Raw genomic sequence first — 20,442 nt, forward strand, 5'->3', positions numbered from 1 at the left:
TTTCCAAACAGCACACCACGGTGCCTACCAAATCTAGCAGGGTGAAAGTGTGGGCAGGCCCGGAGCAGTAAGGGCAGGTAAAAGACTCAGGAAGAGTAAAGAGTCTTTGATTTTGAAGAGTCCAATCAATAACTATCCCCTTGAACCACTCTGAGACTCAGAAGCAGTGAGGAAGGTCCTGCCCCTGGGGAGGGACAGCCCCAGGCACCAGCACAGGCTGGGGTGACCTGCTGGGGGGCAGCTCTGCGGAGAAGGACCTGGGAGTGCTGCTGGGCAGCCAGTTGCCCGTGGGCCAGCTGTGTGCCCCGGTGGGCAGCCAGTTGCCCGTGGGCCAGCTGTGTGCCCCGGTGGCCAAGCAGGCCAGTGGGACCCTGGGGGGCATGAGGAGGAGCGGGGCCAGCAGGTCGAGGGGGGATCCTCCCCCTCTGCTCTGCCCTGGTGAGGTCCCACCTGCAGTGCTGTGCCCAGTGCTGGGCTCCCCAGTTCAGGGGGGACTGGGAACTGCTGGGGAGGGTCCGGTGGGGGCTGCAAAGACCATCAGGGGACTGGAGCATCTGCCTGGTGAGGAAAGGCTGAGGGAGCTGGGCCTCTTTAGCCTGGGAAGGCTGAGAGGGGATCTTACCAATGTCTACAAGTATCTTAAGGGTGAATGTCCAGAGGACGGGGCCAGGCTCTTCTCAGTGGTGCCCAGCGACAGGACAAGGGGCACTGGGCACAAACTGCAGCACAGGAAGCTCCATCTGAATCTGGGGAAGAACTTCTTCACCTTGAGGGTGACAGAGCCCTGGAACAGGCTGCCCAGAGAGGTTGTGGCATCTCCTTCTCCGAGACATTCAAAACCTGCCTGGACGCAACTCTGTGTGGCTTGCTTTAGCAGGGGGCTGGACTAGACGACCTCCAGAGGTCCCCTCCAACCCTGACCATGCTGTGGTCTCTGGCGTCTGCCACTTAGCACGGCTGTGCAGAAATGTACCAAGGCAAGCAGTGGTAGTAGTGAGGAGGAAGACCAGCAATGCAGATTCTCTGCCCTCAGAGGTCCCTTCACCTCAGGGAGGGAACTTCCTTTCCTCCTTCTCCGCATGCTCAGAAGACTTGGAACTGTTGACGGCACAGGGGATGGGAAAGCTCAGTACTATAGTGGAGGGAGATGTACAGACTAGGGGCTTCACCTGCCTTGGAGGAAGCCACCAGAAGTTAAACAGCATCCCTACCCATAAAATTAAAATGATCTGTTGTTCCCTAACGTCTGTTTCTGGAGAACAGAGCATCGAGAGCTGCTTTGCCCAGCTTGCTGTAAAGGCAGGTGAGACCCTCAGTGAGCTGTGTCCCAAATAACAGGGTTGCCAAAGTCAGTGCAGTGACCCCAGCAGCTTTCCTCCTGGCAGCAGGTAGGAAACCTTCCACACAGGGAACAGAAAAAAGGCAGGTGAGTAGCAGAGCTGAAACGGCCCCAGCCCTGCCCTGCTTGCTGGCTAGACTGTGGTTCCACATGCCCAGCTTGCCCAGGACCACAGCTCTACAGCTGGGATGACAGGAGGGCTCTGCTGTCCTCACACATCCTGGTCGCTCCAGGGTCCATGGGAAGGGAGGCATGCACATCCCATGGGAGTCAGCAGGAACCTGGCAAAACATTACGGGAGCAGCTGCTGCAGATGAGGCAAAAGCAGGTGCTGCCTCCTCTGCAAGAGGCACCCTGGCAGCAGCGTCCCACCGCGATCCAAACCCCGTATAAACCCCCCTGCCCACCCTGCTCCCACCACTGCCCTGCCCTCAGCACAGGCAGGGCTGACAGGAGGCTGCAGATCCCAGCCTGCCACGATGCCCAGAGGGGCGGCTGGGCTGCGTGGAGGGAGCTGCATGCTGGGACATGTAGTCCCTACCAGGGTCCCCACCGCTCGCTCACGCGGAGACCCACACAATGTGAATCGATGCTGTGGAACAAGGCAGTGGCAACACTTTAAAGGATGACTTAATTCTCCTGGTCCTCAACCCCTTCCTAAAGCCCAGCCCAGCCAAAAGCCTAGTATTATCACACTGGGAGGTTACTCATGTTTCACCTGCCAGACCTTGTTCACCTTCTACATGTGTTACCCGGTTTGCTGAGACTCCTTTGCGTCAGGGTTCAGTCCTGCTACACTCTGCACAAGGTCTCAGCTTCCCCTCTTTGCTAGGACTGACCGACACAATCCGGGCAGAGGACAGGTCTGTAAGCAGATTCTCGCTTGTGCAATGCTTTTTTAAAAGGCACTGAGTGAAAGCAACTTTCAAAACACCCCAAGACGCAGCGTGGCATTCCTCTCCCGCACACTTTCCACAGCATCTGCAAACTCCACGCTCCTTCCTTAAAGAATAAAAGGAGTCTGGAAACCCGGGAGCTAAGTCTATGCCCCTTGTACACATCACCCGAAGGATCACATTTACAGGTGGGCTGCAGGCAAGCCCACCACCCCAGCTGCCGTCATGCAGCCATCTCCTCCGTCTTCCCAGCAGCCGTCTAAACAGCACGTCTGGCACTGCCAAGCACCGCCGGCGTGATTCCTGTTGGAACCGGGCGCCACGGCCACAGCGAACCGCTTGAAAACCCCGGGAGGTCGGTGGCGGCGGGTCTGGGGTGGGCAGATGTCCCCCCGCCGGGCCCTTCCGCCGGCGGCGGCGGTCACCAGAGGGCAGCAGGCCGGCCACCAGGCCACATCCGCCCGGCGCGGCGCCCGCAGCCCCACGCTGGCGGCCGCCGGGTACCCACGGGGCAGGTGCCGGCCCAGGAGGCACGGGCCGAGCCGCCGCTGGCCGCCCGGGCGGGCTGCGGGCCGGGCGACGGCGCGGCGGCCCCGGGCCTCCGACGCGGCCCCAGCACCATGGTGCCTCGGGCACGGGCCGTCCCGGGGGGCCGGGGCTGGTGGCCGGTCCCAGCCGGGGCCGGGTTTGAGCCGATGCCCGCGGGGAGGTGGAGGCCCCGTCCTGTCGGCAGGGCCGTGGGCAGTCTGTCCCTGCCCGTGTCACGGCGGGGAGGACGTGGCCTCGGCGGGGGAGACCGGGGGCAGCGCAGGCTTCCTGGCTGCGGGGCTGCGGTGGCAGGCCAGGAGCGGGGGTGGGGGCAGAGCCCCGCCGCACCAGCCGCAGCGCGCCCCTCCCGGGCAGCGACTGCTCACAGCCCCGCTGCGTGTGTCCCCCCGCCCCGCTCCCCCGAGAGCTGCCTCTGCCAGACCCTCCCCTGCCAGACTCGCGCTCAGCCCCCGCGATGGCGCAGCCCTCCCCCGCCGGGCACCGGCGACCCTGGCGGGGAGCTACCCCACCTCAGCACCGCCTGCCACGGCTGCCGCCGGGCACAGCCCCCGCGCCCGTCCCAGAACTACCGGCTACGGTCCCCCCGCCCCGGCCACGGCCCCCCCACCAGCTCACAGCCCCCATCTTGGTCGCAGCCCCTCACGTACTACCTGGTCACGGTCGCTCCCCGCCGCGGCCCCCCCCCCCCCCAGCTCCCGCTCGCCCTACTCGGCCAGAGCCCCCAGTCCCATCGCCCCCCCTCCCGAACCTTCTGGAACCGGAGGGGGCGGCGGGGACGGGGCGTATTAACCCCTCCCACGCCGGACAGGCGGCCCGTCTCCCGCCGGTGCCCGGTCCCGCTCCGTGTGCCCCTCGGCCCTGCCCGCCGCGGCCCCGCCAGACCCACCAGCGCCCCCTCCGCCACTGCTGCCGCCTCGGCCCCGACTGCTGCGCGGCTCCCTCAGCTCCTTCCGGGTGTCGGCGGGGACACGCCCCCCGCGCCCGCCTTCCTCGCGCTGATTGGTGCGCTGGGCGGGGCACGGCGCGGGGCGAGGCGCGCGGCGTGGCGGCGCGGCCAATGGGCGGGAGAAGAGGTGGTGACACGCGGCGCCGAGATCCCGCCCTGGCTCCGCCCGCTCCACGTGCGGGTGTGTGATGACAGCGGGGACGGGGCGGCCCCAAGCGAAGCGGCCCCTCATTGGCCGCCGGCGGAGGGGGCGGGGCCTGACTCAGCGCTGGGGTGGGGGCTGCCATCGCCCTGACCCTCCGCTTCTGACCCGCAGCCAGGCCGACCTTTAATCTCTGACCTGACCCCGGCCCGCCCTGGGGGGCGCTGGGCCCATACACGGCCCCGCGGGTGCGACGTGTCCCGCCCCACGGGCACGGGGTGCCCCCCCACAGCCGCAGCCCTCCCCACCCCGTGGACACGGCACACCTCGGACCCATGGGCACCCCCTGCCACCCACCCAGCCCCATAGACCACCTCCCCCCGGCCCCACGCCCAGGGACACACACAGCCCCCTGCCCCCCACGGGCAAGGCCTCCCCAGGTGAGACTCCCGCCGTGTCCCTGGCCCCACGGACATGTCCTGAGTGGAACGAGCCAGGTGTCCTCCACCCCCCGGGTGATGCCGGGACCCCCCCGTGCCAAGCCTGCCAGCCACCCACGCAGCTGGGCTGGGCTGTGCCGGATCCGGGGGGGGGGGGGCGGGGGGCAGACAGGACCCGTGGGGGCAGCTGCCCCCGCAAAATGGCTGATCGTAAATACTTGGGTACCGGGGCTCTGCTACCCGCTGGAGGGGTCATGGGCAGGACCCACCGCCCTGAGGGGCAGCAGCCTGGAGCTTGCCAGTGTGACTGCGGGCCGTCTGGTCAGGGCAGAGACACCTTGGCTTCAGCGATTTTGTGTGAAGCCCAGTAAAAACCAGACCCCCGGCCAAATCACCTCACTCCGCAGCAAGCTGCAGCTGCAACACCACTCTAAAAATAGCGAGGACCGGTACCGTCAAATGATAAATATAACTGAGATCTCGTCTTCTGTCAGTGCTAGCATGCAGCAAGCTGGATGCAAACCGGCAGCACACCGGCTGCTGGAGCCCCGACACCCCCCTCGCCTTGCTGCCAGTGCCAGGGCATTATTTTTGGAGGTGCCGTCATGGACAAAGCCACGCCGGGTGCTCTCTGCGAATAGCCATGCTGGGGGACAGCGGGATGGCCAGTCCTTTCATGCTGCTGCCCTACAAGTGCTTTTCTGCAGGGATAAATGGCAGTGCAATGCAGTGCTATGTGGCCATGGAGCAGCTGCCAACACGGGACCTCATCGCCTCCTGAGGCCGCAGCCTCAGCCTGTGGTTGTAGGAGATTTCTTGCCAAGTCTCCCCTGACTGTTCCCAGATTTGGGTAGTGGGCCATTAGAGGGTATTGAAAGTACAGAGCATTTTAATTTCTGAGTGTGATGACAGCAACATGTGATCCTTGGGTGCTCCTGGTGGTTTAGGAGCCACTGCCTTGGACAGCATGTGTGCAGGTGCTGGTTTCAGGGAGGAAGAGCCCAGGAAGCTCAGTTCCCCCACACCCCTGCTCATCCCTTATGACAGGGGTTTCCTACATGCTCCCAGGGAAATATTTAGCTTTTCTGCCCTTTGGTCCTGTGTGTCAGCTCTGCCAAGCCGGTGAGAAGCTCTGGTGTCCAACTGGGATGGGAGCAGAGGCCATGGAAACCAGAGGTGGGCTGGAAATGGCTCAGTCCCCATCCCACAGCCACTTCCACAGGCTGAGTTTTCCAGCTTGAACTGGCTGAATTGAGTTCAGGGTTAACAAATGGTTAATGAACCATTATTGGCCTGAACGGGAACTGAACTGGAACAACTTCAGTCACAGCTGAACCCGCTGTGGAGCTGAATCCAAAAGATTTGCTGGTTCAGCTCCTCGGCTGCAGGGAATATGGGCTCCTTTGTCCTTGACAAGAATAATAACATTTCTGTTTATTGTGTGGGCAGCGAAGGATTAATAATACCCCAAGTTATTTACCTCCTGCTTGTGAGTGCTGAGGGTCTGTGAGCAACGTCCCTGCTGAGCACACTGTCCCTTAGCAACCTCCCCTGATTTTTAAAACATATCCTTGTTCCAGAAGCAGGATTAAGGAGCAGGATGTAAAAGCTCCTTTTAGCAGTCTGGGTGGGGTGAGGGTGCTCCTGCTTCTCCCAGGCATGGGGCAGAACCTCAGCTGTGGCCATTTGATGGGGATTGGTAATGCAGGCAGAAGACAGCAGTGTTTCAGAGAGCGTCTGGAAAAGCTCCAGAGGCTCGGAGGGGATGGGGATGGGGGTAAAGTTACCGCACGAGCCATACTGCTGCCTTGCAGAGGGACAGCCCACCCAGGGCTTGCCAGGAGTGAGCTTCATCCACTCCCTGCAAACCCTGGGGGACCTGCAGAGGACTTCACAAGTGTTAGTGAAGGCAAGCAGGGAGGTTTAAATATGTTAGGCAGGGTTCTGCACCATGGCTGGCCACCTTCCAGAGGCTCGACTGCCAGGGGATCTGGGGGGAGGGTGTTTCCCCAGGAAGATGAGGTGTCCCAGGCAGTGCGTGGTGGAATGACGTCCTTCCGTGATGAGCTCTGCTGCCTGCGGGGCTTCCCTTTGAAGGGTGCACTGGTGAGGTGACTGGGTACCGGTGAGTTCATCGCTGGGTTAGCTCCCTCCCGGAGCTGCCCAACCGGCCGGCTGTGGGCTGGGGCTGCTCAGCCTGTTTGCCAGGCTGGCTGCTCCTGCTAGAGAGGCTGTTGTGTGCTGAGCTTCAGCAGGCTGAGCTGACACCAGCAAGGCTCCTGCTGCAGTTTTAATTTAATCGTTTTCATCATGGAAGGGTGACGTCCACACACACACGCTCATTTTCTTGGCGTGAGCAGGTTTTGCAATAGCAAAAGCGCCTTCAAAAAATACACCCATCATCTCCCAGAGCTGATGGGGCAAGATGTGCCTCTGTAGGGGTGATGCACCCCTGCACTACCTGCATGCTGCCCACGCTGGCAGGCTGGCCCACACCATGCACACCCGATCCAAGTCCATGTAGGTAGAGCAATAAAAGGACCCGTGTGCAGAAACGAGCCCGGAAAGACCTGGAGAACTGCCAGGGAGAGATTGCGGGGAATTTTAAAAGGCCTTTGGAGGAAGCTGGTGGGAATCAGCTGTCACTTTTCTTGGGGCCCCTGGCAAGCCATGCCAGGCAGCGAGGTGCAGAGCAGTGGCAGGGCTAGACTGGGCACCCCATGGTGACTCATGGCCTCATCCCAGCTGGCAGAGGAGATGCACAAAGCCCAAGGGGAAGGTGTGTGAGAGAAGCGTTGGGTGTCAATTCCCCTCTTAATGGTGGGCCGCACAAGCATCTCTTGGTCAGGCTGCCACAGAGAGGCTTTGGCTTTTTTATCTCTTGCAGCCACACCCCTCCACATGCTGTGGAGAGACCTTGGCTCCTGCAGCACTGCCTCCAGGGGTTTTGACGCTTCTCATCCTCCCCGTGTTTAGCCACCAGAGGAGAGAGAAGCCAAATCCTGCCTCTCTTTCCCTGCGGCTGTCACAAGGAGGCGATGCACACCAGTGCCCCATGGTGCTGCGCTGGAGCCATGGGACGTTCCTCAGGTAACGTGAGTTGGTGCTGCAGAACCTTTCCCCCACTGGAACCTGTTTCCACAAGGTGCTTGGTTTACCTGTTTGGCTGAAACAGCTGTAAAACTGGAGATGTGAATCACGCTTGGAGAATTTCCTGCTGGAGGAGTCCTTTGCCTTATGGGGGTAGGGGTGGCATTCCCTCCCGGCACTGCAGGAGTCCCTCCCTGCATGGCTCTGAGCAGGGCTCAGGGTCACAATGGAGCTGAAAGTCACTGCAGCATCCCGACTGAGCCCTGGCTGCCCACTGATGCCTCGTGCCGAACTGGGGGCATCTGCTGGGATTCAGACCCCTGATGGGAAAGGGGGAGGTGAGAGCACTACTAAGGAAAGATGGATCTCATACGTCTTTAACAAGCACTGGTGGTAGGGTCGGGCTGGGCTGCTCACTTTCTCCAAAACCTCACATGACCCTCGTAGCTCCAGTGTTGCCTCTTTCCCATCAGCTGTCTCCCAACACCTTGCAGAGGACAGCAGCATTGGGACCCCCATGGGACCATGGAGGGACTTAGGCACCATGGAGAAAAGGGACAATTACAGGCTACACAGCTGGATGCAGGTCATTGATCCTATACTTTAGCCACCACACTTCACTGCTGCTTTGTGTCTCAGATGCACATGGGTTTCCCAGAGCCAAACAGGTCTGTCTTGGCTGGGGGCAGCACTCCAGAGGTCCATCCTGGAGCTGCTGGCAGACAGTCTAATGAGGGGTGAAGGCTGCTGCTTGTAGCTTGGCAGGTGGAGGATGCTCGGCAGGAAGAGTTTCTGCAAGGGAGATGTGCGGTCCTGGGCTCTCCAGGCCTGGGGGTTTGCAGTACAAAGCCACAGCAGATCTGGTGTCTGTTGGTTGTGTCCTGCTCTGAGCAGGAAGGAGGTCAGGCTGGGAATGTGTCTGACGGTGGTGCTCAGGGAATGCCCAACTGCAGTCCTGCACCCAGTGATGGGACAACACCACCTGGGGACAGTACGTGCCTGCTCGGCACCAGAGAAGTAATCCCTGCTGACCCCTCACTGTTCGGCACGCAAATGTCTCCCTGCTGCTACTTCAGCCCTGGGGATGACCTGTCAGCCTGGCCAATTTGACTTCACCTAATGGCCCTCTGCCCTGACCTGCAGCTGGGCAGTTGGGGGATGTGCTGCAGGTTTAGGATGGCAGCAGGTACAGGCTCCAAGGAGGGTGCTGCTGGTCCTGTCAGGCTCTGGGGAGAGATGTGCTGTGCCCCACTGCCAGAATGAGTCCCTCTCTTGTTCTCGAAAGCCTAAGCTTCTCCTGCCGCAGCTTCTCTGCAGAAATGTTTACTTTTCGTTTTGTCTGCCTTAAAAAAAAAAAAAAAAAGGAAAAGAGAAAACAAGGGAGGAACTGATTAACTCCGTTTACCCACTCAGATAGCATTGGCCCCAAGCTGCTGGTTGGCATGGGCCGTGCCGGGGCTGGTACGTGCCTGGAGTTGAGCAGTGATGTCTCAGCCTTGCTGCTAGTCCCACAGCTGCACTGGCAGCCTTCACTGATGGCAAGTGTGTGAACCAGGGCTGACAGCAGAAGGTGAAGGTCCCCTTGGTATCACCTTGGTAGGGTGGTGGAGGCTGGGACCACGCACAAATGCCTCGCACTGCGACAGGCCACCACACGGCCCAGGACTGGCCAGTCACTGCGGGTCCTTGCCTGTATGTAAATTTGTAAATTTTGGCATTTCTCCCTGGCCACACTTGGCGTTTGGGGCTGTGCCCTTCCACTGGGCTCTGCTGCTCAGAGCACTCGCAGGGATCCTGCACCCCATGCAGCACCAGCACCCTGGGGTGTTGCACTTGGCTGCACCCCCTCTTCCAGCACCTGGGCATTTCCCCGAGGACACAGCTGATGGACGGCAAGGCTAAGCTTTGCACAGATACAGGATATTTGAACCCTGGGTTGTGGATAAAGATGTCTCCAGGGCTGTGCTGTGTGGAGGGTCAGCAAAGCCCCTTCCCTAACGCCTGCTACTGGAGAGGTACTGAGCTCTGTGGGGTTCATATGCAAACTGAAGTCCGGGGGTATATCCCCACTTAAGTCGCTGAAAACTTGGGGTGATGGAAAATCACTTCCCATGCCTGCCTTGGTCAGTGGATGCTGCCTGTTGGCACAAGGTGGCAGCCCAGCCCAGCTTATTTTCAGGAAGGCCATGGCCAGCACCTTTTAGGGGGGTGCTGGGCTCTGCCATGACCTGCCAGGGTGGCCCCTGTCCCACAGACCTGGGGTGCATGTCCTCTTCAGGGTGCTGCCCTTGCCCCTGCTGTAGGTCAGCATTACAGGAAGGACAAGCCCTGCTGCAGGAGCCAGCCCCACCAGGCATGGGGGGGAGCATCAGGGGGGCACCACCTTGGGTCAATTGGTTGACCTGGACATAGAATCATAGAATCACAGAAACATTTAGGTTGGAAAAGACATTTAAGATCAAGTCCAACCATTAACCCAGCACTGCCAAGTCCACTACTAAACCATGTCCTTAAGCACCACATCGATGCGTTTTTTAAACATCTCCAGGGATGGTGATTTCACCACCTGCCTGGGCAGCCTGTTCCAATGCTTCACCACCCTTTCCATGAAGAAATTTTTCCTAATATCCAATCTAAACTTCCCCTTCCCAAGGCTCATTACTGGGGCCAGTCCTGTTTAATATCTCTATCAACAATCTGGATGGGGGAATCAAGTGCCCCCTCAGTAAGTTCACAGGTGACCCCCAGCTGGGGGGAGCGTTGATCTGCGGGAGGGCAGGAGGCTCTGCAGGGGGGTCTGGGCAGGCTGGAGTGATGGGCCCAGGCCAGTTGTGTGAGGTTCAACCAGGCTCAGTGCCGGGTCCTGCCCGTGGGTCACACCAACCCCATGCAATGCTACAGGCTTGGGGAAGAGTGACTGGAAAGCTGCCTGGCAGAAAAGGACCTCATGATGGCACAAATCAGAGCCTGGCCCTTGCCAGCACCAGGAAGCCTTGCAGAGTGTGTCCCCTGTGAGCACGCACCCAGCAGGTCGGTGCAGGATCCAGGCAAGTGCCTGTCTCATACCAGATCTGACATGTCCCTGGAGAAGGGCTCCGAGGGCAGCCAGGCAGCGGCTTGAGGGTTGCACCCAAACCACCCACTCTCTGGAGGAAGGATTGCCCCTGGGCGCTGAGTTCTCTCTGCTCAGATGCATGGCAGTGAGGCCCCCCAGGCATGGGGCAGCCCTGCCCGTGGGCACCCATGGCTCCATCTCAGCTGTGCTGGCTCTGCTGCACCTTCTCTCTGTGAGGGGATGTGGGGGCAAGGGACATGTGGGTGGGCTCTAGTGCTGCAGCTCCTGGACTAGAGAGGGCTCAGGCTGAGGTTACACCAGGTACATAGTTGCTACCAGGACCTTCTTTCAGGGCACTTCTGAGCAAGAAGGAGCAATGCAGGCATGGAGAAAGAAGCCAGTGCAGCAGTAGAGGATGATGGGCTCTTCTCAGACCGTGGGGAGCAGGGACACCCTAGGGTCTGCAATAATCAGCCCAAGATGGGAGTGTTAGGGTGCTTTACAAGTGTTCACAGGCTTCTCACCCTGAAGTGGCCATGTACCTCCAGCAAAGGGATAGAGAGATGTGTTCTAACACAGCCATGAGGCTGTGGCATCAGATCAAACTTCTTGGGATTCACTGTGTTCCCCTGTCCTGTTGTTTCCCTCTTCATGCTGCAGATTGGAGGCTGGTTTGTGCCTGAGATTCCCTGTGGATATGTTCAATGAGACAACCATGAGGAGGCATGGCAGGCTTCAATTTCTTCTCTCCATCCATCCATGCATGCTTTGCAGGTGCATTTCTGTAAGAACAAGAATAGCCACGAAACTCCTGGCATGGGATAATTCAGTGGATCTTTGTGATGATGCCTGGCTCAGGCTTTGGTCACCCTTGGTGATCTTCCTGATGGTGCCTTGGCTCACCCTTGTCCCCCAAGCAGCCAAAGCTGCTGTGTGTGGTTGCATTGCTGGACCAGCTCTGTCTTGACGTGCACCCTTTCCCATCTTCTGTTTGTTCATCTGTAACAGGAACAGGAGAACACTGCTGCTGTGATACACCTTGTTAGAAGTCTGCACCAGCTAGCATTTCCTTTGGATTTATAGTCAAATCTCATGCCAGACCGATTTACCTCCTTGTTGTTGCCATAACCTGAGCCTTGACTACCTGAGGCTGGGAGCTGGGCATCCCCAGCCTTTCCTGTCGTTGCAGGACCCTGCTTTCCAGGCACTGCACGTTTGTCTTAAAACCATCTTTTTGGGGTAGGGGCTGCTTCTAACTTCTGTAGGAAACTGGCAGAAAGATACCTTACTGAACAGTTGCTCTTCCCTTCTATACATCTTAAGCACATCTGCATCTTTATCTATAGACAAAACCAGGTCAGAAGGAGCCCATGGAGCAGAGGGGCAGATATGAAGGAGGGCTGAGCTAGCTGCCAGCATTATCAGGCAGGGCTGACCAGACGAGCAAGCTGCTGCACTGCCAGTGTGTCTATCGGCGTCCATAAAAACCCATTCTGAGCATCCACCTACGTACAACTGACCCCCATGCTTAGATCTGCAAACACACACAGGACCACAGACTCCACTGACACGGGCATCTCTGTGCTCAGCGGGCAGCAGGCAGCAGAGAGGGCAAACCCTGAATCACGGCTGCTCATGGCCTGTCACTTCTTCTGGCACTGGGCTGGGGGCTGGGACCCTCCCTAAGGTTTCAGCGTGCTGCTTGAAGGCAGGATGGGACCTGCCAGCTCTGGCTGTGCCACTGGTTTGCTGGCCAGAGAAATGCCCCCTCTGCCTGTTATCTCTGTCTTAGCTTCTCCTGCTCAAAGTGATGTTTGGGAAGAAACTGCTCTCACTGGGTCCCTTCAGCTCCCAGTGCATGGCTCTGCCCCTCATGCCTACCCTTCATTTCAGTGAATGCACTCAATCCCTCACCAGACTTTTGGGAGGACTGAGAATTAAACGATACAAAAAGCTCTGCCAGCTGCCTGTGTGGAGCTCCCTGGATGAGCTCAGGTGCAGGCGGTGTGCGAGCAAAGGTCATGGCCACGGGGGAGGCAGAAGTGTCGCCCCCCCTGGCCCCAAGCACCAGGGCTGCCCCCACCCCAGGGAAGCATCTGCTGGGATGCAGATCCCTGGCACCACACTGGAGACGTGTGAGGGGGGCTGGGGGCTGAGCAAAGCTTTTCACTGCACTGGTGGGGGGTGCCACAGCAATGCTGGCAGTGAGAGCAATGGCTGGGGAGCGGTTTTGGGCTCTCTGCAGGCATTTCCAGACTGGAGGACCTGCCTCTCTATCTTTCACACTTAGATCTGCAGAACCAGAAAAGCCCCACTAGCAAAGTTGGGTTGGTTTTAGTTCAGAGGGGAAAAAAATGCACCCCAAATGTGAACTAGCGCTGATAAAGGTCACCTGCTGATGCACCTTATGCCATTGAGTCCTTTGGCAAAAGGGCACAAGCAGCGTAGCTTTCATCAGCAAAGCTGTCCAGTGTGAAAGAGATCACAGTGATCTTGTTCCAGGTGCAGGTGGCTGCACTGCGGTGGGAGGCACTTGACTAATTTTGGGGTACCTATCCCTAGTCTGTGCTACCTAAACATGCTCCACAGGGATGAGCTATTTCCAGAAGATGGCTTCTTGCCCCAGCAGAGCTGGCTCTGGAGTTTCATCTCCAGTGGCTGCAGCCTGAATAAACACACAGGGGAGCACGGGGGTGCATGCAGCTCTCATAAAAGTGCTGCTCTGCAGCTGTGCATCCACTTTGCTGCCAAATGGGTGATGGAAGGAAAGAGGATAATGTTTATGAATAAAATTTGCAGCCCTTCCCTCCTCCATTACTAATCTCCATTCAGATTTAATTAGGCAAAGAGTGTATTTCAGTCCTTGCGGTCTGAATTATTGCAGCAACAACCCGCTCCAGAGGAGCTGTACTTCAGTGGCTATTGTGCCAGTTCACAATAAAGAGACAAACCTGCCTCTGAGAGGTTGCTATCTGAAACACAGCAGCACGTAGAGACAATGCTAACAGACACCAGGGAGGAACAAAGTCAGGCAATGCTGTATGGATCCAAGCATGCCAGCTGAGCTAACCAGTCAGCTCACATTTGGGGAGCATTGCAAGATGAGTGTGGAGGGATGTTGACAACCTCAGAGAGGAAAACAAGCAGACAGTGGAGAACTGAGAGAGCTGTATGATAAATGCAGGAGGTTCATGAGGTTTTTCTTTAGGACTGTGTAAGCCAGATGGGTCTGGCATTTGGCTAGGAAAAGATCCTTTGTCACGCAGTTCAGAATAGCTCTGATGGGAGCTTTGATGACACTCGTTCCTGCGAGGGAGTGGGAAATCAGCCGTGTTCTGCTGAAAAGCTCTGTGAGAGCTTGGTGTGGAGAGGCACCTGGTTTGGAGATGACATGTTGGTTATGGCCTGAAAAACTGGCAGGATAACGATTTGGTACTCCACCACAGAAGGATCTGATGAATGTGGAGAATTTGTTCTAGCCAAGTTGAACTTGAGGCCTTGGGGTGGATCTGTGAGGAGAGAATCATGGCAGATCGAGGTTCATTTTGAACAAAGAAATCTGGGTCTGGGACGAGAGGCAGATCTGTGAGTTCCCAGCATGGTGCTGTATGAGCTGGTGTCTGTATTCAGAGATAAAGCATTACATTCATCTCACCTGAGATTTTCTTTCCTCTATGCTAAGGTCCCCAGACTCCCTTTCAAGACAGTGGAGAAAAATACCACTTTCAGGACATCTGATCTAGTTTGAACATGTATTTGAGGGTGAAGGGAACTGTTCCCAAGAAGTGTTTCCATGGATTATAACGAGGGACACAGTGGGAAGAGCTCAGAGACAGACAACCACGCTGCAGACACCTGCATTTGCACATCTCACAGAAAGCCCAGGGGGTTGTCTGCTCCAAAGGACACCCCAGGGGAATGACCAGTGAGGGCACAGAACACAGAACATGAAGGAAAATGGGCTATTCAGGAGAAAAACGTGGTTAATGACCCATTGGTGACAAACTGAGGAGGACAAAGCATCTGCTCACCCTCTAACGTTGTTTCAGGACAGCAGCAGGGCCAAGAAGGGGCTAGAAAATGTCCTCCAGAGCTTTGCAGGGGAGCAGAGCAGTTGTACAGGCTTGCACAAACTCAGTGTCAGGAGAAAGCAACCCCTCCTGCTTTCACTGTGTGGCCAAGGCACTGGCACATCCCACCTCTGTGAAACAGCTACAACTGCCGGTGGAGCTGCATGAACACACAAAAACGTAGAAATGATGAGGCTGAGAGCATTCAGTGCCGATGGTCTTGGAAAAAGGTGCAAGGATGAGTTTTGCGAAACCCCTGTGTGCAAAGGGAAAGTTTCTTTGTCTTGGTTTGCTTCTGCGAGAGAGCTGCCAGCTCCCAGCTGTGCTGTCTGCTTGGCTCTTGGCTGGAGACGCCAGCATGCATCACAGCCCCTTTCTCCCTGCTGTTGGAAAGGGCTCATGCTTTGGTTGTTGGTCCAACACATCCCCAAAGCACTAGAAAAGCTCTGCTTTTCTTTCCAGAAAGTTGAGGCAGGATATAGATGTCAGCTCCTCCATCCTCACATGCAGATGTAATTACTACTAACACTTAGTACCTAAGGGTCATTCATGCTGCCATCACAGCATCCTGCAGTTAGAGATTTTGGTCTGTAGAAACTCACTGTCAGTGCTAAATTGGTGAGGCCACAGGGATAAACTTTCCCTAAACGACACCAAAACTGGGCAGTTTTCTGGTAAATCCTCAGATTACAAACAACCCCGAAGAAACACATTAGGTTTGACCTACAAGGCTCCTTAGTACTTTCAGTCTCTGCACTGAACCTCCAGATCCTGCAGGGAAACATGCACTTTATTGCTGCTGGATGCTGTATGAGCAGATCTTTCCACACAAAAGCAGGATTTGGACTGCTTGATATTTTCATGGGAGACGTCTAGAGAAACTTTGCTGCCTTATGGGAAGGTGGATTCAGATAGGGATACTTTTCTTCTACGTCTGTGCTGTCTCTGTAGGGGGCTCGGGGGCCAGAATATCTGGCTTTTTTGCAGTCAAGCTTGCCATGGATGCTGCAGGCTGTAATCAGCCTGAGGAACTGGGCTTTGCCCTGTGGATGTGTCAGCCAAGCCTTGGCTTTAAGGGGCAGCTGAAGGCAGACAACAGCACCAGTGTCACCACATGGGAACAGGAGGTGATAGTTGGCTGGATGAGAGCTGGAGACTATAGCGTGGAATTCCTAGGTAGGGGAAGAGTCAGGTGATGGATAAAAGGTCCCGTTACAGAAGCTAAAAACCTCTACCCAGTATCTTTGTGAGCCATCAAGTTTTGGTGTGTACACAAAGATCTCCTGAGAGATAAATGGCTAGCAATTCAGGATCAAAAGACGGGGCAAAATTATGGTATCTGCCTAAAATTTCCTGCGTTTTGCATGCTGACTTTTTCTAGATTTGTGCAGTTGCCAGTACTCAACATGTTCCTAAGCAGAATTTTCTATGTTAATGTGTGTAGCTCTGAACATGAAAGCAAACAGCATCTGGAAGCAAACTACTTGTAATGAGTGCCATTAAGAATTTCAGTCAGTAAACCACAAAATGATCCCTCACACATGTAAATGACTCTGCCAATCTGTTTCTTTCCTACCCACTAAGCATAACAATGACACCGGGTTCCTTTTCCCAGTTGGAGGTCTTACTGCTTGCACCTCAGCTCTATGAGCAAGCTCACATCAGACCTCTGACTACCGTAGGCAATATCCAAGTCACCCAGGCAATGCTCACCCTACAGGCAGGTCTACAGTGGAGCCATTCCCCAAGCTCTGCCAGCATTTAGTCTCCCACTGGCAGGGGAAACAGCCTTGCTAATGACTAGAATTCCTGAAAATGTCAAATAATGTAGAGCCAGGCTCCCTAGGGAAGAGAAATAGCATATGCAAGCCGTTACCTAATCATGGTCTAATTACCCAACTGGAATTCGGCCAGGATGCTGGGACTAAGAGCAGTACCCCAAGGAAAGGGTTGTAGGGTCTCTGATGAGTGCATCCACTCGGGATCTTGGCTTTATACACTTAGCAGAAAGTGTAAAGGGGCAGAAAGCATGCCTCATACTGTCAAAACCCACTCTGGGCTAAGCAAATTACATTGCAGTTAAGGTTGCTTCTTCATGGCTTCTTGTTTCTATAAATTAGACAGCAACCTCTGTCTGCCTCCTGGCAGGTCTTAGGCACCCCAACTATCAATTGGCGGGGGCAGGTTTTGGTTCAGATGGTGGGTCCCAGCTTAACCTGCTACGGGGTACCCCTGCCACGATTGTATCGGCTTGCGTTGATGGATGTCACTACAGGCTGTGAGGTTTTAGTGCTCAGTGTGAGAAACTACACAATCAGGAACAGGGAATAGCATCTCAGCAGACAGGAAAGTTCATTTCCCATAGATGACAGAAGGCTAGACCCAAGCTGCCCTCCAGCCCCTCCTGTACCACCCTGCTTTCCACCACTGCACCTGACCCGATCTCAGTGGCATTGTTCTGTTGCTGCCTTTTTCTCCAGGGTGGTTTTGCTGTCCTTTTCTTCAGCAAGAATCACCAGCTACTTGCTTATGACAAGACTGGGCAAACTCGTGCCAACATCAGCCACGAGTTAGAGGTATTGACTGCAGTCGTGCTCTGGTTGTAGGCTCTGAGAGATGCTTCAGCCAAGCCCTTCTCAAGCAGATGGGAAGAGACGAGACAGAAGTGAAGCAGGGAGGGAAAAACAATAGTCTGAGCATAATGCAAGTGCTTTTCAGGGTGGAGATGGGGGCTGGAGGTATTGGAGGCCCTTGCTCCTTCCCTTTGGGTGCATTTGGACAAGTCCCCCAGGTGAGCTGAGAGATGGCTGTGGCAAAGGGTATCAGGCATTGCAGCGAGGCTCAGGGCTGACTGCCCTAGTGCCCCACAGCTGCGATCTTACTAACCAGGGACGTCTCACTCCCCAGCTTTTGCAGCTTGCTGCCAAGGCAAACCTCGACCATAGCAGGATCCTTGCAGATGCCTTATCACAGCCCCAATGTTTAAACAGCCATATCTCTGCCAGGCTGTTTCTCTCCAACCTTTGCTGATTTTCCTAAGCAACTTTATGTAACCAGCTGGGTTGGATTTCTATTAGTATAGAACAAAAGCTTATTGCCCTTTTTGCTATTTTATGGTATAAAAGAAAGTTGGAAGAGCAGTATTTTCCTCCTTTTAAATTTTTTTTTTTTAATCCTCAACTCTTGGAAGAGGCTCAAAGAGCTCGTGAATGGTGTCTGTTCTGATTGTAACATGAAATTATAATACCCAGACCAAAAACCAGAGGAAATCTGGGATTTTTAGCTACAGTCTTGAATTTTGCTTTGTATTTGCTTTTTGTCAGTTTATTTAATTCAAAGATGCAGCAAAAAGTATAGAGAAATAGTCCCTAAATGATACTCATCTTGTTCAAACAGCTGTTACTCAAGGCATTCTGGGGAAGATTGCATGAGGAACCTCTGTTTTTGTCATTCTTTCAAAACCCACCCTCCCAGACCGACCAGCAGGAGGTATCAGTATCAGTAATACTTATGGCCCATAAAAACAACGGCTTTCCGACTGTAACGCTACATCTTCTGCAACTTATCTTCACTTGCAGCTTGCTCTATTATTAAGGAGACCATGGTGCTCAGCTGCCAGGCAGGCTATATTGTGGGCACAAATAAGTAAAATCTGGAGACTCCTAATTTTTATTTTGCTTGTTTAAAAAAGGGGATTTGAGGGAGGAATAAGAAAAATTACAATCTGGACAGTGAGATGCTTCCTAATTTTTAGTTACTGCTTCTCTTAAACGGCAACAATCAGCAGCACAGTGCTAGACATTGCATGGGCATTTAATGAAATGGGTAAACTTTGCATTTTAAATTCTTTTGAAAAGGATTTTTCTAAATCCTTTGGGAAAAGGCACAAAAAGGGGAGTCAAAATGTGAACTAGAGAGACTCCTGGGTGAACCTGGGAGGACAGAACTGTGAAATGCTTGCTTTCTGCACAACCCTCTGAGAAGAATAGTGGCAGCAAGCGTTCACAACAGGGCTTTTATTCTGCTATCGCAGCATTGAGAGCTTGATGTGTGTGCCCAGGGGAAGGCGAGCCCGCCTGCTCTTCCCCCTGTTCCTCACGTAGCAGGAAGGCACGGTACACATGCATGCCACTTGGACTCCAGCGCCTACGGAACAACTTGCCTGGAAGGTTAAACAGCCTGTTTGCATTGGAAATTGTCAGTCACTTGGCCATTTCTAGAGGGTCAGTGGCTCTGCTAAACTGTGTGAGGTTAGCCTTTCCCTGCAATGTATTTTATTCCTCTAGAAAGTAATTTTACAAGAACACTATAAAAATCCTCTGAAAACAAACATGTTACTCACAATAACAGGTAAATGCCTTCCCATACCCTTCATGAGGCTTACCCTGGCATTTTTTGCTTTAATGTAGGAGCCCCCCTTCTCTCTGGGCTGCTCTCAGATAACAGATAAGCTATGATACAAAATTACACCGGAGGGGAGAAATTCTGGCCAGCTGCTGCACAGCTAAGTGAGAGGGATCCAGAATGCCTGAGGGGTAACACCATTTCCCTTATGCCTGTGATGCTCTTTGCTAGAAGTTAACTGACTTTGTGCCTTTTTAACTGTGGTCTTGGGATGGTGAAGCAGGTCACACAGAAGAGTCCTTTGCAGTCTCATGATGCTCCTTCCTCAGAGCCCATCGCTTTCTGTATTTGCCAACAACTTTAACTTTGACAAATAGCTCCTCTTTTATCTCTGACAAATGTTCCTCTTCAATCAATAAAAACTACAAAAGCAAGAGAAAAGCTATCCCCCTAGGTTTCTCTATTGAAGAATAACCTTCTGCACTCTTCAAGTATCTGTTAATGCAAACAGTTAAAGCAAAAAGATACAGCTTTAAGGCAGCAAATAGGCCTGGGTGGGGTGAGGGGTTTTGCACCTTGCCAAGTTAAAAGTGATTCCTCTTGGAAAGGCAAAATATCTGATTTCTTTAAAATAAAATAGTTATTCACTCCCTTTTTAATAGGGAAGCCATGGCTCAATTTAAATATGAATCCAATCGAAGTGAAGTATGAAATAGCAGAATTGAGTTTCACCTGTTCCTATTAAAACCGAAGGTGACCATCTCACAGGACTGCATAGATCTGTGTAGCTAATTTGAGGCATCAACATCAGCAAATACTGCCCTGATTCTGATGTGACAAGCTGTGCACGGATACGTGCCATCCATACTTGAGAAGAGCTACAGAACAGGAATCATACAGTCACAGCCAGTGGTCTCTGGACTACCTAGAAAATACACCTTTTTTAAGTCTGGCAAACCAAAATTAGAGAGGGGGCGAGGCTGCTGTCTCATGGCTAAATATTAGGAAGCCAGAAACACTGTTTTAGCTGAAAGGTGAAGCTGGCAGGAGCATGAAGAATGTGAGTATGTTGGAGATGGTGGCCGCTGAGGGGTTCCTGTAAAGTGCCAGAGCAAACCCGCAAGCTGTTTGTGAGGGAGACAGAACTGGGGAGAGGGGGCAGTGTGACTGCAGGGACAAGACTTCTGATCCCAGAGGTCTCTTCAGTCCTATGTCCCCATGTCCCTAGCTCCTGACTGCCAGACAGCAGATGTGTTGAGGAGGGGATAGTTGAGGCTAAAAATGTAGCCAAGTATAAATATTTCTCAAAGGACACTATTTCAGCTGATGAAAGATCACTTCACCCTAAGGCAGAGGCTTTCAGGGCACCTGAACATCCTTCTGCTCATGCATATGTTATGGCACCTGCTTTTGGGGGAGCAGCAATAGTGTCAGTGTCCATGCTGGCCAAGTGAGGGACTAGCAGACAGCACCAGTCCATGATCAGATCCCAGGAAAATATCCCCTGTTGGGATCTCTGCTTCACACAGACCCTGTGCTGCTGCCTTTGCTGCTTGCTGCTTGGACAGACA

General features: G+C 54.5%; 1 protein-coding gene across 9 annotated transcripts in view; it reads right to left on the minus strand.

The window, feature by feature from the left end:
- The window catches only part of ATOSB (atos homolog B), a 42,035-nt gene extending 38,290 nt beyond the window's left edge, over positions 1–3,745 (minus strand). For 7 of the 9 annotated variants that reach the window (XM_055699353.1, XM_055699346.1, XM_055699350.1 and 4 more), the window contains exon 1: positions 3,671–3,745. The gene's annotated coding sequence lies outside the window, so the exon portion shown is untranslated. Of the gene's footprint in view, positions 1–3,532; positions 3,645–3,670 lie in introns of those variants that run through there. The other 2 variants (XM_055699349.1, XM_055699348.1) reach the window with 1 other exon arrangement.
- Between the last annotated feature and the right edge of the window lie 16,697 nt (positions 3,746–20,442).

The sequence above is a fragment of the Falco cherrug genome, chromosome Z (assembly GCF_023634085.1).
Source record: "Falco cherrug isolate bFalChe1 chromosome Z, bFalChe1.pri, whole genome shotgun sequence".
Lineage (NCBI taxonomy): Eukaryota > Metazoa > Chordata > Aves > Falconiformes > Falconidae > Falco > Falco cherrug.